Source organism: Phlebotomus papatasi, chromosome 1 (genome assembly GCF_024763615.1).
Source record: "Phlebotomus papatasi isolate M1 chromosome 1, Ppap_2.1, whole genome shotgun sequence".
Lineage (NCBI taxonomy): Eukaryota > Metazoa > Arthropoda > Insecta > Diptera > Psychodidae > Phlebotomus > Phlebotomus papatasi.
In genome coordinates this window covers 11,929,407-11,949,038 of record NC_077222.1, presented here as the reverse complement: position 1 = coordinate 11,949,038, position 19,632 = coordinate 11,929,407, and positions in this window count along the sequence as shown.

Below are 19,632 nucleotides of genomic sequence, written 5' to 3'. Positions count from 1 at the left end.
ATTTTACTATTTTCCTTAACAATTTAAATAATAATTATTCAGTCCCATAACTTTATCCGGAATAATTGATTTTATTTTGTCCTTCTTCCGTATTCTATTACTTACAGAGAGGTTTTAATACTATAAAACCTATCCCGTAAAGCTTTCATCTTTTTTTTACGAACTTTGTATCTTTAGTTTAAATAAACCTTACAATAAAATTTTCATGTCTTTCTACCCAACGTCCCATAAAAAGTGACCTTTTAAATCTAATTCAAAAAGCAAAATGCCTCTGAGATTGTCAATTGGATCAACCGTAGCGATTGATTCAAATCGAAACGGGCATTAAATTGGTATAGTTAGATGAAAAGCTAATGCACAAATTCACATTTTGCAACTATTAAGTGCAATTTTCAATTACGGATCAGCCACGATTCCAATTTTCATGAGTTGTGGCGGCGACTCTGCTATAAATCACTCTTTGCTGCTGCTACAAATGATTAACAATGCACTTTTGAGTGGTTTGTTGTGCACAAAACACATCCAGGGCACCACGGCTAGCGGATGGCGGCGGAAGGCGCAAACCAAAAGAACTGGGCAAAAAATTGAAGCTGCCTCAATTGTATTGGACACCATCAGAACAAGGAATTGGAGAGATGGGTATGGGGGGAACAAACATGTGAGAGATTTTCCAATATTGATCCAACTTGCGATACAAAAGGAAGATAGTGGTGGCCTTTTAATAATAATGGAAATGGTATAATAAAAATAATGGCGAATAATGGGAGAAAAACTAGGTTTCTATTTCTCTATGGTTTGGAACCCATTGCTTTTTATTATTTATTTACTCTTCTTAATACAATTTGTATTTTTTTTCTGCCTTCACTTTCTCAATAGCCCCAAATGCTTAAAGCTCCATCATGTGTGTTTATTCTCAGTATGGTAGAAATTTGTTTTTCTTCTTTAGACCATTTGGATGTTTTTCTCCAAACTTCTCGATGAAGACATATTTTTCGTGAGGACCTACTTCCTGTCCTAGACTTCCGCCAAATTGGCGGGAAAATCCGTTAGTAAAAAATAGGAAGAAAGAGTTTCAGCCTTGTAGAATGCTCGAATTTGGGGAAAAGTATCGTTCACAGATTTTCTTACACTTAGGGAAAAGTGCTCTCCCTTCATTGAGAGAAATCCGAAAAAGTTAAAATAACATTCCGGAAATGTTAATTTTACCCTGCAGTATTGATCCAAAATCGGTGTAAATATTACCCTTTTTAGGTGTATTGGGGGTTAAAGTTACCCTTTTTCATGTTAATTTTACCCTTAAAAAGGTGTAAAATTAACATTAAAAAATGTCGATATATTTTTACACCTAAAAAGTATTAAATTTATGAGGAAAAAAGTTAATCGCACCCGCGTTTTTTTCTCAGTGTTCGAACGTTCATGCCTTCGAATAATGTGAATTTCATTTGTTTTTCGTAAGAGATTTACAATAAATTATCACGGAATTATCAACAATTGATGATAAGCCAACTAATATTTAATGGAAATGTGTAAGTCTCTTAGAAAAACTAAAAGATAATTCACATTATTCGAAGGCATGAACGTTCGAAGGGAGAGTACTTTCCTCTATGCATAGTTGTTTTGTTTTGTTTTTTTCTTGTATTTTCCGATTCAAAACCGATTTGAACCGATTTATAAAACACTGAAAAATTACCAAAAACAGTTTTGAAGTAATCCTATTAAATTTAAAATAGTAAAGAAAATTATCATCGGTTAGTAACTGGTTCACAAGCTGTGGGAACTGATTTAGACTTGTCAGGTATTCCAAGACCTTTCCAACGACACCAAACTTACCCCAATCGGTTGAGAAATACGTTCCCGATCGTCTTTATACCTGTGATTTTGGAAAACTATTTTTACGGGTGTTACAAGATAATTTTCGTATATATTTTTTAACATCTTTAAAAATAAGAAATAAAAACACTCAACTGTTTTTAGAGATACTTCCTGCAATTATTCAAAAATCGTCTTATCTTTATTCCGGTTTATCATCGGTTCCTTAGCACCTAAAGGCAATTTATATCGCTAATTCGATATCAAAGGGGCACAATTCTAGTCATTAATTTTAACTGGGTGACACAGCTTTAATATTTATCTTGTTTATTTTATTCTATTTTTTAAAACTTTTGTTTTATAAAAAAAACAAATTTTAAACTTGATTCTAAAGTTGTTCCATCCAAAGTCAAATTACTATAATTTCGATTATGTTCCTATCATCACTTATGGACGTTATACATCTAAAATAGATTTCGAAAAGTCATAAAATTGTTGTCACATCATAAAACCTAATACTAATTTATGATTTTTCAAAATCGGTTTTGCGTAAAAACTAAAATTTCTGTGAGATGTCCGTAAGTGTATAACGTCCATAAGTGATGGCTCCACTTTGTCCAATAGACGGTATTTTCCGGAATTCGAAAACCGTTTAGGTTTTTGGATAAATCATATCGCGATGACCTAAAAAATAATTCTCCTGATCCTTTTTAATCTTAAACGGTCTTCAGGCTAGAAGTTTAGCCCAGTTCCCGAAGTACTCAAAATCCTGAATAGCGAGCAATTTCACTGCTTTTTGAGAACCTAATAGGTCACTCATCTTTAATAATCCAGTCCTAAGTTAAATTTTTCCAAAAAAATGTAATTGATAAGAAATTAGAGCACTTATGGTGCTATTCCAATGAAAAAGTGACCATGTTTTTTTTAGCACATTACTGTTCTCAAGTACTAAAAAAACCATGTCTGTTCCCATACGTCATATTAAGAAAAATAATGAGTAGAGAATATTAATGCTGCTCGCCGACTTTTCACCATTGAGCATTCACTGGAAAACTCATGGAAAACCTAGAACAACCCGCGGTCGAGGCTAAAGTTGTCAACTCCCGACCATGGAACTGCATCACGCCACAAAGCTGACATGACAGGTTACTCCACACTGACTGAATGTCAGATGGCATTGTGATCGGGTGAAAGCTTGCTCGGAGGGAATATTCAAATTCGGATTTCACTTGAACTTTTCTTTTGTTCCTGTCATGACTATTTGGTGATTTTGGAACACGACGAAGACTGGGGAAAATATTAAGTTTTTGTGTAGGGAGAAGAACCTTACATTTTGTCTATCATGATAAAGAAAATGTGCAAAGTAACTATGAAAATGAAAACACTAAATTAATCTTGTTGATTTCCCAACCGAAATCCGAATTCGAGTATTACTGCCGAGCAAGATTTCAGCCGATCACAATGCCATCTGACATTAACTGAAATAACATGTGGGAACAGTCATGGTCTTTTTAGTACTTGGGAACAGTAATGTGCTAAAAAAACAGGGTCATTTTTTCATTAAAATAGCACCATTAAGCCATATGGCTAAGTCTTAGGTCTGAAGCCCGTATTAGGTCTTAAGAGTTATAAGACTTTACTTAGCATTGTTACGTAGAATCTACGGGAAATGTTTGTGCAACCGGAGAGACTTGAAGAACCAAAGGTACCCACACCTGGAAGACCAGAAATTCGAACTACTTTGAGTATACGATTTACTGAAAACTCTTGTAAATGCTGGATAAAATCTAACACATACGCGAAACGAAAAGAAGAAGTCCTAATCGCTTTCCAAAAATCACAAAAATGGTTTAAGAGAAAATAAATTAAAAAAGCTGACGGAAGGCATTCAGGCTAACACTCTCTGGATTCGAAAACTTCATATTTTTCAATTATTTCCTAAAAGAATCTAACCTATTCTTTTTATTAAATGTGTGACTTAAGACTAGCTACTAAAATAAATTGCTGTAAATAGGTTCGATTTATTGAAGGAACGTAGGAATAGGAACTGTTCCAAGCCAGAGTGTATTCGCAGCCTGAAAGCCTTCTCCTACTTCTTATTCTATCAAAATAGTTCAAAATATTTGGTTTTTCAAAAGAAAATATATCAATTTACCATATTTTTTAAAGTTTTCCAAATATGGTTTAGGTTACCAAGATTAGGTTGACTCGTTCCGGGTTTCTTGTGGTCCCTCACGAGACTGTTTTAACTTCTTTGCAATAATTTATGATTTAGGATCAATTGGATAATTTGATTACGATCTCAGGACTAGCCACTTATGCCCTAGATATGCTTACGAATGAAGCCAAGAAACGGTTAAGTTAGTGGGAAACTGATGGGAATATAGTCCAATCATTGTTTTGATTATAATTATGTTAAGCCGTCTCTCGACTTAAGTCGTAAGTGTGTCTAGGGAATTATAGAGGGGTCCTTGAAGATCTCAAGCTGTTCTTCCTAATTGATTGACCTCAACCCTTACCCCAAGATGAACAATCAGTCTAACATCATGACGTAACCTTTCGTAAATCTTCAGAATGAAAAAAAATACCACTAACCATGTGATGATAAATCAAAAACATGGAATGCTCGAACTTTGTAAGAGTTGGAGCAATAAAAACATATTGGTGGATCATTGAACCGTGAAGTGATCTGCCCGCGGCTCCAGGAGCTTTTAAGCCGAGAGGGAGGAAGTGTGAGACAAACTGCCCAGAAATGCATGATAAAATTGCTAATAATGGTGTCCTTGGGATGGACACGATTTTAATTTGGCTCCAACTCCGATGCACATTTATTCCATTTATTTTCAAGTATCCGGTAAATCTCAATTGGGTGTGAAAATTGCCAGACCGCACACAGAATGAGTCACATTGAGACATTCAACTGCCAATATTGTCTTGCTCATGCTCAACTAAATGGACCCCAAGGCTTTCCTGGCGTCACCATTAATTTTGCGAAATCTCTTCTGCAGCAGCCAAGCGGATTGGGGCTTATCAGGCACGATGGTGAGGAGACCTTGGTACTCTTCTAGAGCTTCTTGCACCGGAATACCTCAAGTGACTGACCCCCGGTGAGACGATACATGCTAAACCACAAGGAAGATGGGCACAGAACTTGAGAGATCTGACCGATTAAAATTAGTTAGTGGCGCAAATTCGTCGACAAGCTCTCACTCTGGAGGAACAAACCACACCAATTAGATTATTAAATTTATTTCTGTACGATGGCGGTCAACACGATAAAAAACACATCTCACTTGATGAGATCACATTAATATCAGCCAGCACAGATCGTTTTTTGCTTCCAGCCAGAAGATAGTCTGTGAGGGACAGAAAAAAAACACTCGGCAAGATGCTGAATTACCTCTTTGGTCTGAGAAAAGCGAGTCTATAAATAAAAATTATATGGACTGTTTTGTGATTGGAAGTCTCAACACAATCATTAGATTGGTGGACGGCAGAGTTAAGTGGTTCTGTAGATTGGGATTAAAGACTAGAACACAATTTGAACCTTGGAAGAATACTTCAAAAGGGACAAATACAGCTTAAGTGGGGACGGGGTACCTTTGCTTTGAACCTTCTTTGAAATAGGGCTTTGAAATTTCAAAGATGTCCCAATTGAAAAATGCCCCACTTCCCCCTCCTATCAGATCAGTTTCTATCGTTTCTATTAAAGGCTGTATCAATACTTAATCTGGTACCAAACCTTAAGAAGGAACTTAGTCTCTTCTCGAAAGCAAGATTTACGAGACATCCTTTATAATTTCTTTTAAAAGTGTTAATGGAGTTGTCTGTCCCAATTCACCATGCACTTGAAGAATTAAGAAACAGACAATTTACTTGGAGAAATTCAAAGGTCATTTAAATGTGAATATCTCATAAATCAGTCGAGATTCGAATTCTGGATAATTGCAAGGAAGACCGAACGGTTTATTGCATTATACAAAAAATGAGAAAAACATAAACCCATCTTATTAAGGTAATAATTATATAAATAAAGCAAATTACAAAAGAGATGCAATATTTGTAAACGGAACCGAACTAATTAAGGTGTTGAATAATAACTTTAACAAAAATAATTTAACAGACACTGTCTTACGGGGTTTGCGAAACAAAGATTTCGCACAAAGGACAAAAACAAAAACGTCCCAAAACTCAGAAAATTTCCCCTTGCCCTAACGGACGGAACTAAAAATTAAAAAAAGACACCGTTGTAATTTTATTCTTTTATTTAATAAAATATACTTATTTAAAATATATGAAAGATAAGATTTCCAAAGACAAAGTTTCTAAAAAACAAAAATTACCGAAGAGAAAGATTCCAAAGGCAAACTGGGAAAAACAAAAGTGTAAAAAAAAATGGAAAAAATAAAGATTCCCGATCCCGTCTCAGGGACAAGTTTGTTTTTTGACTTTAAACGAATCTATACTAAGAGTAATCTTGTCCACAGAAAAGTAATTTTTCTTAAAAAAAAATATCTCCGAAAATCAGGTCCCAACTGCTGAATTTTTAAAATTTTTAATGAAAATTTTATAAAGTACAGTCTAAATTAAAAAATGAGTTTTATAATGAAATATTGTGTTAATTAGCTCTTCCAAATTCAAAAGATTTGTTTTTATTTTTCTAAAAAAAAACAGATCAAATTATTAGTCCTGTAAATTAAGAAAAAAGTAGAAAAATCTAAATCTTATTTATTTAATAAAATTATAAAATATGTTAGATCTGTTTACCAATCGAATAAAATTTAAAAAACTGGTCTGACTTAAGTAGAATACAGTTCTTAAATAAAAATAATGATAAATTAAACTAAACTCTAAAAAAATCTGGAATGTTCAATAAACTAAATTCAACTGTACTTTGAACATTTTTACATTAGGCCTTAAAAATGAATTATCTTGTTGTTAATTAAGGTAAAAATAACAAATATTTTAAAAAATCTAAAATAAAATAATTACTATAAATTAATTCTTAAATTTTCGTCTGAACGTAAGAAATAGTTTTGCGAATTGGGCAATCTACAGACGGATAGGCAGGGGGTATATTCATAGTTCCAAATGTTTTTAAATTTTTCAAATATTACAATATAATAAAAAATATTATATTTTTTCTTTTTCTTTTATTTCTTCATTTCTAAATTTCGATTTTTCACAAATATTTTAAATAAATCTATCTTTGGAACGGATTAGAAGAGCTACATCTTTTTAATTTAAGTAGAGTACTTTTGAAATTGGGATTTTTCTCCCATTTTTGGGTGAAACTGAGCCATATCATAATGTAATTTAGCTTCTCAATCTGTTTGTGCACCTAAATTATTTCACGATAAAGCTCAATTTTATTTAAAAATAGGTGAAAAATCCCAATTTCAAAGGTGCCCCACTTTCCCCTATGTTTTCTATTATTTTATGTTTTTTAAGTAGATAAACTCAAAAGTGGGAACTCCCTTTTTCAGGAAGAGTAGTACTACTACACTAATACTAAACTAATAGCAAAAATATCAAAATGTGTAAATTAGGCATTTTCAATTTTTTTGGCTTCTCAAAAAAAAGTTTTTGATTTTTCAAAAAAAATTTTCGATCATAAACAAGACTTTAAAACATAATTACATTCACATACGCTATTTTTAATATGTTTTTTAATTTTGTAACTTTATTTTTGGAAAAAATATATTTTTTAAAAATCTTTTTAAATGTAATTTTTAAATCCTCTAAAGCTAAACTTCTGTGTAGAGTGGAATGAGCCCTTTGGGCCACGTCAAGAATTAATGGTATAGTAAATGTAGATATTCTTATCAAATTAAAGCATGAAATAAACTTAAAACTTCAAATTGAAATTAAATTAAATTTTTGTATAGTAAGGCTTTCAAGCTTTGCAATAATAATTTATTATTTTTACTAAGTTCCTCCAGTTTTTCAAGTTCCTTGAAGGAATGTGTGACTTATTACTAAGGATTAAAATATATTGGCGTAGATCAAATTCTCTAAAGGAATATGGGAAAAATATGAAGTGTTCGAAGCCAGAGGAAGCCTGAAAGACTACTCATCTACGCTTTGAATTAGTTAGGGGAAAGTGCGCATGCTTGATACCATTGGAAGCTTCGTAATGACTAAATTTTTCCAATGTTTCTCAATAAACGTAACTCCGAAATATACTTTTAAAACTGGCCACTTTCCCATAGTTTTTAAAATATGGTTGCGATAAGCCATATATATATTGTAAAACATAGAAAATTTAGTCATTACGAAGCTTCCAATGGTATCAAGCATGGGCACTTTCCCTTACCTTATTTTAGGTGGCCAAAATTGCTCATTTCAGAGCACTCAATGGGCCAAGTGGTAGAGTACTCGCTGTATGATGCAAGTGTCCCAGGTTCGCACCTCCTTTAGGTCACCAGAAATTTTTCTAGCATTAGGGGAAAGCACGCTACCTTCGGACATTCATTTTTTTTCAATGGGTTACAAATGAACTTGGCCCTAATATTATATTTTAATAGCTAGTTCACGTAATCAAATTTTCAGAAAAGAGCCATGGGTAATATCCATAACGAACATAAAAAAATGAATTGTCCTAAGCTTGAGTTGTTCGAAGGTACCGTGTCGCTAAATGTATTTGAGCTGCTTCCAGTGAGTATCACTCTATACCTGATTCATTGGGGCATAGGATTGATAACTTCATCTCTGTAAAAGGAAAAAAATAATGCATATTCAGAATTATCAAGCAGCGGGAAGGCCTATTTCCTCTTTATCAATAAATTTATCTTAATCTTAGTAAGCTTTACTTTTCTTTAAAAAGTAGTACAAGTCATTCTTGTTGCTGTATCTTAAATCTATCGCCAATGCAACTCAGTTCCTCAAACTTTAATTACAAGACTCACGAGAGACGATCTGGCTGTATATAAAATCCACCAAATGGGGGGAAGTTTTTGTAACTGGAGGGTACAGATGGTGGGAAAAAATGGTCTAAGGTAGAACTTATAATTGGGCACGATAGTGAGAGGTGGAGATCGGAAATGGATGTGAGACCCTGACACTGGTTCTTGGAGACCTTCCATGCTCAATCGTGCGCCAATTTTGAGCCTCGGTAATCACATAAAATTCACTAAAGCTACATTATTGTCTCCCATAGAGAATTTTCCTTTCAATTGGACATGAAGGGGAGGTTAATGAAAAATAATTTTCCTAGAATAACCTTTGCCGGTTGGCCAGTGAGTTAAATGCGCGCGCGCGCGTCTGTAAAACAAATTAAAATAATGAGGCGAGAACGGGTCAAGATCTTTCCGTTTTAGTGAAACATGGGGCAATACAAATGGTAACATTCACTATTTCAGAATTACTGGACAAATTGTTCAATATGGACTTTTAATTTATGACATTTCTGTTGCAACCAAACAATCACCCCATTAACATACAAATACTTTATGTTTTCTCTCTCTCAGCATACGACTTAATATCATATTTTAGAGCTACTACAGATCTCCAGGCTATGCAACTAAAGCTAATAAGGTTTCTCTTTGGGTGCTGCAGCCCGATAACATTTCCATTAATTCCAAACGCGACATGCCACGTGTTTTGAGTTTCTAGATTAGGAAATACCCTTCGAAAGAAGTATGGCCTAGCTTTTTGGCCTGAAGATCCCCCTACAAACTCCAGACACATCTCTCTACCTAAGAACTTTTTCTGCTGCCGGTTTTGACCGCGCATCATTGAACATCGGGCGGTGACCGTCCTTGGGATTTGGCCACGAGATCATCCAACAACTCCCAGCACCAATAAAAAAAAGCCCCACAATTGTCACATCATCACCATCCACAAATAAAACGTCCAATCCACATTTTCTGCAATTGACGCACTTTTGAATCCGATTGCAATAGAGCTTGGCGACTCGCTAAAAAAAAATAGATTTTTGTTTTGTGAAAAATAGATGCTTTTCACTGGCTTTTGATTCAGTCAGGAATACAAAAACATGTTTACGAAAAAGCATCGCCTGGGAGGAGGGGGATTAAGTCATTGGAATTAGGAGCTTGAGATTTTAGGCGAATGTCTGCGATTTACTCTTGAGAGTGTCGCCCAAAATCAGGGGGTGTCAACCTCATGATAAATTGAACCAGCGACAGAAGAGTGCTCTAGAATATCTTGACCTTTGGCAACAGAAGCCAGAAAAAGTATCCAAAGTTAATTCAAAGTCACGAAAAGTTGTGAGAATAAATTCCTTAGAAAAATTCCAATTGCTCAATATTTGGTAAGTTATGCAACTAAGTTCTGTGATTATGCAGAGTTGAGATTGAATTTGTACTTTTAGAAATTCAACAAACTTGGAAATTTCATTAAATTTTATAGGGTCGTACATTTAGTAATATTTTTCTGTCAATATGATTTCAAGATGTTTGAGAAGAGTCTGAGAATTTTATCTGTGCATCAGTTAAAAACCCATTTTAAACCGATTTGTATAAAATAGTGAATTAGTAGGGGAAAGTACCCATGTATCGTATGATCCAGGGGCATGACATTTCCTATGTTTCCCATATGTTTCTAGCGCGCCTGAAAAACTTTTGAGTTTATTAGCTATTTTCTGTCATTATAGAACAAATTAGTAAAAAATACTAATACAAAATAAAAGCCAATTTAATAACGAAGAGGCAACCGAAAACCCCAAATTGGCAACCTACATGGTTTTAGAGATATCTCGTGAAATGTGTACGAAAACAGGAAAAAAATTACATTAAAACTGGTTGCATATTTCGGAGCTAATGTCACTCCCCTGGTATGATCCCAAGCTTCATAATGACTAAATTCATTCATTCAGAGACATAGATAAAATTTAGTCACAGAGAGTAAGCGATTACAGTGCATAGTGCAATTGGTTAAGATCGTGTAGCACGTCAAGCAGAGCATGTGGCCTCTAATAGCTCAGTTGGTAGAGCACACGTCTAGTGAACGAGAGGTCTCCAGTTCGATTCTGGGTGGAGGCATGAATTTTTACTGTCTCCACTGAGAAAAAACTGAGTGATTTGAGTATCACTTGCTCTGATTGACGATTCTCTGTACATAAATACAATTAACATTGAACTAAAGTTCGTAAAATTCCCACAATAAAATTTACTAATTACGAAGCTTGAGATCGTACGAAACATGGGAACTTTCCCCAAGAGGTTAAAAAATGATTTTCCAACACTTCTTGGTTGCGGATACCGCCGTCTTATTACAACTGACCCCACCAGGAAATCGATTTTGCTCTACTGATTTGAAGACAGTAAGAAATAATATGTATATTTAAATTTTTGAGTAATTAATGTATTAATTACACTCAATTCTTCGTTATCCCGTACTTCGATATTTCGCTGATAGCTGTCAAACACTGACGATCGATGAACTAAATTTTTTAGATCTAAAATTAATTCAAAACCTCTAAATGTCATTTTGTTCCCTAATCAGTCGGCTAAGTAAGAGCTGAGTATACAGAAAAAATCTTGAATATTGAAATTTCATCTCGGAATGTACAATTATTTATTTTAAAAAATTATATAAAGAAAACAGGGTTTTAATTTAAATATTAGCGGCAATTACAAAATTCTTTACCCTATACCGTCGATTATAACGAACGCTGTTGTATCTGAAAAATTCCAGTTTTTTTGTTTATTTTACTTTTTATATTTTTCAAATTTATTTATTATATTTTTGTAAGTTGAAATTGTGAATAATAAAAATAATGATTTTTAGAATAAGGGCAGAATCATATCGATAATAAAATGCTCGCCGTAGCCTCACCGCATTTTATTAATTTACGCATTTTCATTGCAATTTTAACGCAAATTTTCCATTACAGTATTACCTTATCTCATACTCGGTGGCACTAGGTGAAAATAAAATAAGAAAATTGAAGAAATAAAACGAAAATTCGATAAAAGGTGAGCAAAAAAGAAACTGTACGATTAATTTCTCTTGCAGTTTTTTTTGCTCCCGTCTATAGCATATTCGTTTTATTTTTTCAATTTTCTTTTATTATTTTCACTTACTTAGTGCCATCGAGTATGAGATAAGGTAATACGGAAATCGAGAATTTACGTAATAATTGCAATGAAAATTCATAAATCAACGAAATACGGTGAGCATTTTACTGTCAATGTGATTCTGCCCTAAAATCTAGAAAATCATATAAAAACGGATACGACAATTTTTGATTCATATGACTTTAGTCTTTACTTACAGTTCCTGAAAGCTTTTTTTTGGAAACTCCTTCTTGATCCAGTAAATAGCAAAACTATTTTTAGTTTCTTTGAAAGAGGGGTCGACTAATTTGAATGTGTCATATCTCCATTAATTTGGCCTGTGAATTCAAAGCCTTCAGATGGGCAAGGTAAAAAATAAGTAATCTGGATAAGCATAGAAAAATTGTTTAATAAAATCTGTTTATTAGAATAATTATAATAATACAGAATTATCAAAGTTTATTGATTTCTTTTTATTTTTATTTCTTTTTCTTTTAAATATTGATATTTTTCAAAATATTTTAAGGTAAAGTAAGTAAGGCTAGGATATTCGAAAAATCATTTAGCATTACCTTTTATTTTTCTAGAACAGTGCTCAACGGTTCTATTCGAATTTGAATGTACTCCTCTCCTACTGAGCACAGTTAGCTGAAAAAGGTAGCATTTTCGGCGTTTTCGGCATATTTTTGCTGAGTCGATCAGCAAAAACATGTTAACCAGTTAGCAGTTCTTTAACAAAAATTGCTAACCAAATATATGAAAATGGCACTGCCTCGCGAGTGTCGTTTCATGGTTAGAATAATTCAGCTGAAAATACATATCCTTTCAGCCGAATTGAAATCGGTTAGCATTTTGTGCTTGCTGGGTTACAGCGTAGTGTTATAATCACCTTCGTATCTATGCTCTCTAGGACAGAAGTCGTTACTTTAGATTTGACGTCTTGAGGAAGGCTATGCGCATGTATATTGCTTTTAGTCTTTCGTTAATCGTTACCGAGTGCGTTTGGGTTGCGCAGGGGTTAGGCCTCCATTAGGTTAAGACAAATCTCCCGAGATTTCTAGATAAACGATATTATATCTGATTGATATTATATCTTGAAAATTTCTCCTCGTATTAAGCTACGCCCAGTCGAAGGCCATGCCGAGTTACTGAATATATAGTCTCCTCCCAAAAATACTATTTTTCTTCGTCATAATTCGAAACTGATATAAAATGTGTACAGAGGTATTTTATTAATTAAAATTATACATCTCTGAAAGTACACAATTTTTATTTTTAGACAAATATTTTTGTAGAAGGCGGTGCTTATTTTTCATTGGCGGATTTTATCGAATTCCTGCACAGATTGCAATATTGACAAATTGAGAATAGGCGGAGCCTAGTTGGTACATAAAAAGTTCATTGAAACTGGACTATATTTTAAAGGAAATCATTGCAATTTCCCCCTATTGACATATTGCTACAAACCCCCTAATTTTCCTCGAAACTTCACAGAAATTTCAAAAGATATTGCGAGTCAAAGCTGAGATTCAGCGGTACGATTTGGTGTCTCAATCCGGGTAGATCCTCCCCATAAAACAGTCAAAGGCATTGCGGAGATTTCACAACAGTGACATCCCAGAAAGAAAAAAAGACTGCAAATGCTGTTTTATGAAATTGATTCAGAAGAGAATAAAAAGTCGTCGGAGAGTTATCGAATTTTGGGTGCTTTTGATCATTTTACGAATATCCATAAATCACAATTTTTTGTCCGTATTTTGGCCTCATGATCACTTTTGGCGGATGATTTCTCAACAAGTTGTGCTGTTTTTCAACTTGCAATTTTGCTCGTAAAAATTTAATCCCAAAAGGATTGGTTTTGCTTGATCAATGTTGAAATACTTTGGCATTCATCTTCCTTAGTGTCCCCATTGATTATTTTCAGCATCAGTCAAAAAATTTCCTCTGACATGTTCCCCCTTTTGATCCCCATTTATTACCCAAACCCGAAACCCCTACTTCCGCGAACGATAAGAAAAGTTTTGCTATTTCAGGGGACTTTGTGCACGAAAGGCTCTCGGGATAGATGACTGATTAGTTTCCCACGCAAGAGGACCCCCTCTGGAATAGAACCTAGGAATAAATTGGGAGGAAAAGTGTCCGAGAGGCATTTGATTAACTGCTAAAAGTTGCAGAAAAAAAGTCCATTGGGGGAAAAAAATTGAGAATTAATTGGAGGCGACAGTTTCAAACGTCCAAATAATTCCATTTACATGCCCCGTACGAGCTGGTTAGAAGTATAATTACATTTTTCCCGGCAGCGTCAACGACATACCGACCATTTGGAGAGTTTGTGGTCAAATGTGATTGTCCTCTTAATTGATATCCACAAAAATTCTCTCTCTCACAAAATACTGTTGGATAAAAATTGTCATTCTAATCGCCGCGAGGAAATCTGCATGCTTGTCACCTACAATCTGTGCAGATTTTTTTTTCAAAAAGTTAACGTACATGTGATGGAAATGCCCCACGAAATTTATCGTGCTGAATTTGAGATAGTATCTTGGGCAAATTAGTGTGAAAAGTAAATGAGACAGTTGAGAGGAATTCCCCGGAAAAATCAGCAAATTAATCAAGACAACTGTACCAATTACTGTGGCACAATGTGTCTCACTGGACTTCTCGGAATCATTCTAAAAATTCAATTTGTCGAGGTATAATTGATGCCATGGAATTGATGACTGTACAGTGCTGAGAAAAATATTGTGGACTTACTCAGAAAGTCAGTGAAATTGCCCCGAATGGAGCTGCAAGACGAGAATTGTTGAATTACTGTTAAGTCTGCAAAAACTAATTTAAGCCCCGCCCACAAAAAACATAATACACGCCCTTTACAAAAATTTGAAATAAAAATGAAAGGATGTCTACTATTTAAGTTCCAGACGGAGCCAAAGTCATCAATAAAACAAGCCACGCCTACAGCGAACCTAGTTTTTTACCCTTGACACTAAAACAAAGTTCTAAGACTTAAGGTCTCTACATATTGGGAGCAATTTTCGTCAAAAATTGCTTTTTTGACAGAATTTTGACGTTTCCACTTACAGGGCTGCAAGTAATTTTTTTCGAAAAGGCGATTTTTGACGAAAATTGCTCCCAATGTGTAGAGGCCTTTAGGTTAATTTCTTAGGACTTAAAAATTATTTTAACAAAAAATATTGTAACCTTTCTCAAAAAACCTGCGTAATTGCTCCAAAAGTAGCTAAAAGACGAATAAAGTGGAATTATTGCTAAACATTATGGTTTGACCAATTTTAATATTAGCTCCGCCCATGATAATCCAAGACTATATATATTTTATACTATTTTAAAAAAGGCAGTCAAAAATATTCAAACCTAATGCTCAGAAATAGGTAAATAATATTTTCTAAACAAGATACGTCTACCATTACAAACACAGCCGAGCTTAAAACTTGCTCATCAATAAAAATAAGCCACGCCTATAGAAAAACTTTGTTTTTTTACCTTTTGTTTAAGTCTTAAACCCAGAATACTAAATATTTTGACTAATACCAGATATTGATAAGACTCTCTTCAATAAATTTAAACGCTTTACAAAAAGAAGCACGTCAATTAAAAAATATGATAGAAAGAATTTAAGTTTTTGGATAAATCAATCTATTGAATAATTTAAATGGTGACTAAATAGATTATTATTTTTCCATCGAACTATTACCTATTAACAACCATTTCAATAATTCATGTTAATGTGAAATAGCACATTCACATTGCTGCAATGCAAATTACCGGATCTTCTTTAATTAACAATTGATTAAATTTTGAATCATTAATTGAACAAATGAAATAATACATAACTCCCCATTACCATTGCCGCTATCAATACATATTAATCATTAATTGAAATTTAATTAGAAATTAAAAGTGAAATGAACCGTCTTTTGTGTCTTTAATTAATAATGATATATTTAGATAAATCAATAGCGGCTTCAATTGTCAATTTACTTGAAATTTAATACTAAATAATCGAAACAGTAGTAAACATTTTTGTCTCAAGTATATTGCCAGCAGAATAATTCAAAGCTGTATATAGAATATTTTTTAAATGTATTTTATTACTATTGCCTTATTTTGATATTTTTTAGAAGGAAAGAAAAATATTTAGTACATGTCTGTGCTAAAACTTTAGCAATTACCCAAAGAACTGCCTGAAAGTCAAAACTTTTCAACGATACGACTTGTAATTTTAAAATTTAAAATGAAATTACATTTAAAAAGAAAAAGCTGCTATCTCAGTTAAAAGTAAACTAATAAAAATTTTACATGACTGATGAAAATAAAAAGAATATAATATTCAAACCTTGGTTAGAATAGAAAATATATTCTTAGAAATTAAAAATAGTGAAATGATAAATAAAATATTATTCTTTTTTATGAAAGAAATTAAATGTACTCTAAAATTAATGTAATTTATACATTTTGAATACAAAAACGTTTGTGGAAAAATAGAATTTTTGCTATTTACATTAAAACAAATATCTTAATTTTTTTAGAATATTTTTAACTAATTATAATACTTATTTCTATAATTCTTGTGTCAAAAGAGAGTAATGAAAATTATGTCTTGCAAGAAAACTTAGATTTTTCTTTTGTAGTTAATTGGATCATTAGTTTTCTTAACCTTATTTTTTGAGATAAGACTTAGATAGAACCCCTAAGACCGTTTAGTCACATCGTCTAAAAACGTTATGCAAAAAAAATTGACAAATCTTTCTTTTTACTTTGTGGTGTTATTCCAATGAAAAATTAAAAAAAGGAATATTTTTCTCCTGATCATTTTTATTAGTACACGACTCTCCTAATGTGTTTCTGCATAATCAACTTTTCTTTGCGTTGGTTCCTATCCTGACAGTTGCCTTCATCACCATCGTGTTCTAAAACTTTGAAACTCTAGCCAATCAAATAATGTATAATAATGTTCTAAACGATTTAATTACTAAGTGGTTAATTATGCAATTCCAATGAAAAATAAAAAGGGCAAATTTTTCTCTTAAAGACTTTTTTTAGTACATGACTGTCCTACTATGCTTCTGCACAATCGACTTTTCTTAGTATTGGTTTCTCTCCCAGCTAAATGCAGATTTTAGAACACGGTGATAATTGGAGAAAACGGTCGTGACAGAAATCAATACAAAGAATATTCGATAATACAGAAGCACATTAAAACAGTCATGTACTAAAACTATTTTTTAATGGAATAGGGCCATTATCTATTTAATAAAATTAAATATTTTAGAACTGTTGCATTATCTGATTGGACAGAACTTCGAAGCATTAAATCAGAAGAGAATTAAAAGAACATATGAGTACTAAAATATCGTATTTAAAATTGAATGATTTTAGAAAATATTTAAGAGTAATATTTTAATTTTTTAGGTTATGTAATATATTTCCAGAACTTTTCTTGCTATTTTAACTAAACCCCGTATATATTTTCCATTAATTCTGTGGTAAAATTTAAGTGATAAACCTTTAAACCAGCCTTTAACCGTTTAAGGATGGGTGGAATTCCGGTGTCTAAAATACAAAAAACAATTTTTATATGAACTAAATCAGAAAAAGATGGCAAAGCGTCCCAGCTTTGCGGAGTGTTTGAACTCACGATAAAGAACTATCCGTGTGTTAAGTTTTCACATGCCTTTAAGGTACATACCGCTTAACTACCGATTAAATTCACTTATAAATTAAAAAAAAAAAAACAAATCATTCCGTAATAAGAAATTCTTGAAGAAAAAAATGGTTTCAGAATAATTTAGCCTGAATAACAAGCTTTTGAGCAAATGAAAAAGTAAATCTGAAATAGGTACATCATTTGCGGGTTATCAGCATCACCGATTCACTACCGATTAAGTTCGATTCAGTCGGGTTGAGAATTTCAAGATCTTTCAAATAAAATCCAAATTTAAGAAAAGCGGTTGAAAAATAGGCCCTCCAAAGTGGTTAAACTTTGAAGTTAGAAAATTAGATAGCAAAATCTTTTTCGAACATAGGTGTTCATGGCTCTGGCACACCTTTTAGATCAGGAAATCATGAAATAAAAATTCGCATTAGTTTTTTTCTAAAAAGTTTCGCATATATAATATAATATCTCATTCTTCCGCACGCCAAATTCGGTTGAACTACATTTAATTTGTTATGATGTTTAAAAGAAGAAGAAGAGTGCGAAAGAGTGACAATAGTTTGAGAAAGAAAGGCATGTGAATTTCGATTTCATAAAATTTTCCTTATCTAAAGCGGTGTGCCAGAGCCATCAAGGATGAAATATTCGCCTTGACTATCCCTAAAACATATTCGAAAATCAAAGAAATCGTAATAGCTATTTTCGAAATAAATAAAAAAAATACATGGTTTTTTAGGGGAAGGAGAGGAATGGGGGGAAAAGAAAAACGACGGTTCTAAATATTGTTGACTTATAGGCGGGTGGGGTGTACTCGAAGAGCGGAAGTCGATATCTCTTACTGTTTGGCCTTTAGCCTTCTCACAAGTTGAAAAAAGTGGATATTATAACTGCTCTCTCTTTGAGTTCGAGCAGTAATATAATTTTGGTTTTTAGTCACATGGTGGTTTTGATTTTCGAACACCGGTGTCGTATTCGTCCTTATACTAAATAATAAAAACCTTTCATTTTCGAATACATTCATTGCTGAAACATAACATTATTTTTTTTTCAATTTTCTTTTTAATTTAATTTTAGTGTTGCTTAGAAGAACCTTTAAAAATCTTTATGTAAGGGAAGGCGGGGTAGTTTCACCTATGCATTACTTTCGGAAATACATATTTTTAAGATAATAAATAAAATTATCTATTAACTGTGCTATATATATTTTAAGATAGCCCATATCCAAGAAAAACTAAGGCCGGGTTCAGATCTAAGGTTTAGCCCAGATCCCAATGGTCTCGAAATTCAAAATAGCAACCAATTTTATTAGTTTCTCAAAATTAAATGAATTACTTGCCCATGTTGACCAATCTTAAGTGATAATTTTCCAAAAAATCTTGATTAAGAAGAAATTAGAGAAGTTAAGCCATATGGCTAAGCTTTAGGTCTAAAGCCCGTATAACGAGGCATAGTAAATTAGTACTAACGAGACATAGGGGATACCGGGGTAGAATTAGCCATACATGGCATTAGACAGTGGCATGTTAGAGCCTGCCTTAGAAGGAATATTGAGGAAACCACTACTTATTCGAAGTAAACACATTCCTTCCTATTAATTGAAATTAATTAATTATAAATTATACGCAATGGAAAATTTCATTTGCTGACTAATTCTGCCCCGGTCTCCCCTACTTTTAAGTATTCAAGGCCCTTTAAATTTTTTGTGCTATCATTTTCTTTAATTGGCTAGATCTTAAGAGCTTTCAGAGCGCTTAAAGCTGTAGCGGCTGTAACCAATTCGATAATGCAAATGCAACTGCAATATTTCATTGTATTAAATATTTAAGTGCATCAGACTAATGCTTTAATTGTTATCCCAATAAATTATCCCATTAAAATGAATTTCAGCAAATACTTTTAAGAATCCAGATACAAAAATACGCAAGCTGTAAAAATTTCCTTTGACCACCCTCTTTTATTTGTCAACATTTCACAATATTGTTGTACAATGTTCCTTTACCAAAGTTGTCACCGCAAGACAGTGTTTAAATCTCTGTGTAGTAAATATTAATAAAAGAAACCAATGTCTCTTGATCTTCCAAATTGTACTTTAATGACTCATAATTCATGCAAATATTTACATCCACTGCC